We start from the raw sequence: 4,792 nt of genomic DNA, 5'->3' as shown, positions 1-4,792 counted from the left end.
GGGGGTTTTGTCCTGGGCTGCTTTGACCCCCGGCAGGCGCCAGATGCCCAGGCTGGGGCTTTGTTCGTTAGTGGCCTGTGAGGAGTTTGACCTTTGGCCTTTGACTTGCTCATGGGCAAGACTCTTTTGCTGTCCACTCAGCCCAAGCCATTAGGGTTGTGCCAGTTTCTGATGAGGCAGACACCACCCCGGCCTTCAGGATGTGCCTGTCTGAGGGTGGAGCGTCTCAGCCCTCAGAGGTGGAGAAGCTGACGGGGGTGGGGGTCGGGGGTAGGATGGCGGAGCATGCACGCCCTCCTGGCTTCAGGGGCCCGGAGGAGGGAGGTGTCCCAGCCACTACCTCCGGGCATCTCCCTGTCAGAGACACCAAGAAGTGACCAAGAGCCAGGCAAACACCAGCCCCCCAGCTCTGGAGACAGCTGGGCCCCAACTGCGTGTGAACCTGAAATGGGATCCGTGGTTGGGGGCAGGGGGCACATTGGCAGTATGCCCAGTAGACTGGGCAAGTGGGGGAGCCCGTGGGGACAAGCAACTGGCCACTGCCCCACCTGAGTCTGTAAACAGGGGTACGGGGACAAGGGACGGGGCTGTGGGCATTCAGTGGGCAAGGAATCGAGGACTGGTGCTCAGGCCTGGGGTGGGGTGTGTGTGCTGGGCGTGTGTGCCTGGGTGGTGGTGAGCACACTCCCTGCAGGCGAGGACTGGAAGTTCTCCCGGCTGTGAGGCGCGGCGCGTGCACTGCGCGTGTGGCGCGTGTGCATGGGTCAGGATGCCTGCTCCTGGGCAGAGGGACAAGCACTAGCCGGCATCGGGGCCCCTGGGCACGGTGCCCCCTGATGAAGTCATGCTGGGCCCAGAGTGCTGGCCCCGGTAGACAGGGAGGGGGCTGGGGGCCATGTGAGACTTCTTGGTCTGCATGCCCCCACACCAAGCTCTGTCTGCCCCTGATCCGTCTCCCAATCCAGCTCAGCTGTCACTGTAATATCCATTCTCCTCGCTGGGGTCTGGGCACCCCCGCCCCCCAGATCCCCATCCCTCCCTCCTTGCCCCCCTTGTTGTCCCCAGAATTGGGAACCAGGCCAGGGGCAGCTGGAAGCCTTCGATGGGGTAGGGGTGGGGGTGTGAGTCTTAGTCCAGGAGCTCGGAGGAGCCAAGGGCACAAAGTGCCTCCAGAGCCCTCCTTTCCATTGCCTGTGCCCACAGGGAGGGCTCGCAGCCCCTAGGCAGGCAGGGAAAGGGGAGGCTGCTCATCTGCCTATCACTTGCATCTGATTTGCATATGCCTTCTGGGTGGCCATTTCTAAGCAATCTTGAAATCCTAATCTCACACCACACTGAGCCTTTCCCACCCTTTCTAGGGAGTTCTCTCTAGACCCTTGGGCTCAGATGCCGCCTAAGAGATGGCTGGTTATTCACCCACATCTCCCTCCACACAGCTCCAGACCTGCCGAGCCGGTGCACCTGCAGAAACACCACACACAGTCTTAGGCACCTGCCCCTGGCCCACACACCCAGGCCCCTGTGAGGACACACACAGGGTACACTCTGTACACGCTTATACGCACGTGCGCGGGCACCCACGCTGGTCTCTCCACGCACACATCCACTAACCATTTTCAAGGTTCGTCCATATGGTAGTGTGGTCCACAACTGCATTTGTTTTCATTCTGAATACTGACCGGTTGATGGACCTTGGGTCGTTTCTGCCCGTCGGCGCTGTGTGTGCAGGTTTCTGAGTCTTTGGTCCCCACAGCCCTTGCAGGTCCCGTCCGGTGGGTTCCTACTCAGAGGGGCCTCGGGGGCACTGCCCTGTCCCGCCCCGTTTCCCAACCGTGGCTGTTTGAACCCATGGTGGCGGTCACTTTGTCTCATGAAAGGTCTCTCTTGCTGGGGCGGCGGACGCTCCGCTGTGTGGCAGGCTCTGCTTCCCAGGGGCTGGTCTGCCCTGACGCCGTGTCCACGATGCGGGAGACCAAGCGGACCCCTTCTTCGCTCTCAGGAAACTTCGCCGCACTCCTTCCAACACAGATGCGTCTTCATGCTTTCGGCTGTCCGTGGTCTATTTAATATTCTTCTTTTCTTTTCAGTCATTTTTATTTGGGGCTCTTATAACATTCCATCCATCGATTGTATCAAGCATATTTGTACATATGTTGCCATCATCATTTCCAAACATTTTCTACTTGAGCTCTTGTTATCAGCTCCTTTTTTCTCCTCCCTCCCCACCCTTCCCCCCGGTGAACCCTTGATCAATATATTGTTATTATTTTGTATCTTACAGTGTCCTTTGTCTCCCTTCACTCACATTTCTGTTATTTGTCCCCTGGGGGGGGCTATATATCTATCCAACCTTGTGATGGGTTCCCCTTTTTCTCCCCCCCCCACCCCCCACCCTCATCATATCACTACTCTCACTACTGTTCCTGAGAGGTTTATCTTCCCTGAATTCCCAGTGTTGAGAGCACTTATTGGTACCAATGTGTGTTCTCTGGTCTAGCCAGACTTGTAAGGTAGAACTGGGTCATGGTAGTGGGGGGAGGAAACAGTCAGGAACTAGAGCAGCAGTTCTCAACCTGTGGGTCTTGACCCCTTTGGGGGTCCTACGATCCTTTCACAAGGGTCGCCTAAGACCATTGGAAAATACATCTATCCGATGGTCTTAGGAACCGAGACACCGCTCTATCCGTCTCCAGGCGGGTCCGCCCACATGCAGATACACCCACCTATGAGTACCTGCGTGAAGACTATTACCCATGCTACACCATGCTTCAAGACAAAATGTCATTGATTTGTCATTAGAAATAAATATTTCACAATATATAATGACATTGCTTTTGTGATTAATCACTATGTTTTAATTATGTTCAATTTGTAACTGAGGTAGTTTACTGTGCCAACCTGGCTGATAAACACATGTGGGGTTAATTGAAGGGACGGATAAATGGCTCAGTGAGCCTCGCCTTTCTAGTTCTTGGGTCTCTTGCTTTCTGATGGTTGGACCAGGATGCAGCTGCCTATTGAGGTAGTTTATTGTGCCAACCTGGCCCATAAACACATGTGGGGTTAACTGAATGGCGGAGGGATAAATGGCTCGGTGAGCCTCGCCTTTCTCGTTCTCGGGTCTCTTGCTTTCTGATGGTCGGACCAGGGTGCAGTTGCCTTAGCCAGTTCCCAGCTTTAGCTGGCAAGGCTCACATGATCCAGCTTTTGGGCATACAGGGGACCTACCCCAAGGGTGGGCCTACTGGATCATATGGACTACCATTTAATTCTTACAGCAATGCTGTGAAGGTGGGTGTGGACCAGAGAAATGCCCTCCCGGCCACCTAGCCACTCCACCTGGAAGCCTGACCCAGAATATGATTCCTGTAGCCCTTACTCACACCACCTACCTACCACACATCTTGGACAAAGGGCCAGGGCAGGGGCCTCGGTCCTCTGGGTCAGAGAGCCAGAGGGGCCAGACCCAAGAGTGAGTCTCCCCAACCCTGCAGCTAGCCTGGGACCCTCAGCCCCTGAAGTCAGTGTTAGGGCCCTGCCCCTGCCCCTGGGCAACAGGTAGCTGGAATCCCCACTTGTGTGCCAATTGCAGGAGGGACAACCCAGTCATCTGAGTGATAGCAGTTTACTGTGATCCTGGAACAAATCTACCCTCTCCCCACTGACACCCCCCCTCCCACCCCCTCCACCCCACCCCTGAGCCTGCCAGGTGTGGGACTGCTGGGCCAACGTGGCATGAAATAGGGAAGGAAGAAGGTTCTTGGGATGAGATGAAGGTAGACATGGCTAATGTAGCTCACAGATGTCCCCGGCTGGGGTCCAGCCAGCCCTGGGCTTAGGAGAGGGGACGAGGAAGGAGGGGCAGGAAAAGATTAGGAGGCAGGGGCTGGGGAGCCTGCCAGGGAGGCTGTGCTTCCAGGGGAGGGCCAGCTATCCAGGGATGTTCTAGCCCCAGGGTCGCCTGCCAGCGGGTGCCACCAGGAGCCTGGCAACTCTCTCACCTCCCTCCCACTTTCAGGTTTCTTGAGAAGAGTCTGAGAAGCACCCCCTTCCGTTGCTCCCACCGCACCCCGGAAGCTGAGGTGGCCAGCTAGATACTCTCCACTCCACTAGGTGGGGTTGGGGGGAGCGGTGGCCAGGAGAGGTCAGTGACATCTACCGGAGGCCGTTTGTCTCAGGCAGAGGCACCAGCGGACACCCTGGGGTGATGGCTGGCCACTGTCCTAGCTCATAGGAGGCCAGCTTCCCTGTCCCTGAACACGCACATTACTTTGGCTGCCTTGAGACAGAATCCAATTGGACACCCAAACTAGCATAGACGTGAAGAGCAGCCTCCCCGCCAAGAGACGGGCATGGCGGGAAGGACTGCTGGAGCCCCTTTGGGTTCCAGGTCCAGCTTGACCTCTTTGTCCGGCACCAGAGACCCAGGCATCCTGAGATCAGCCCCTGGACCGGAGGGCCTGGCGCACGCTGGACCTGAGATGCAGCCATCAGCGCGGGCAGGCCAGCTGCAGCACCGTGGCGCCCTCTGTTGGCCAGAGCAGAGGCAGCTGCCGCTCTCAGGGTTGGGTCCTGCAGACTGGCCTGGCCCATTAAGTTCCCAGAGGCAATCATCATGGCCAGGGGGACCTTGTAGAGTCTCGGGTGAGCCCCCAGTTTAGTGATGAAACAGGGAGATGGCTGGCCCAAGTCCCCGAGTCTCTGAGGCCCACCCAGGCCCTCTCTACAGCAAATGCCAAGGCAAGGGGTTGGCAGGGACTGCACTGTGCCGTCATCGTGTGCCCTCGAGGCG

Source organism: Echinops telfairi, unplaced genomic scaffold, assembly GCF_000313985.2.
Source record: "Echinops telfairi isolate 266 unplaced genomic scaffold, ASM31398v2 ScPeMD7_7458;HRSCAF=8496, whole genome shotgun sequence".
NCBI classification, from domain to species: Eukaryota; Metazoa; Chordata; class Mammalia; order Afrosoricida; family Tenrecidae; genus Echinops; species Echinops telfairi.
The sequence above is the reverse complement of the archived record's forward strand: the minus strand, read 5'-3'. Positions refer to the sequence as shown.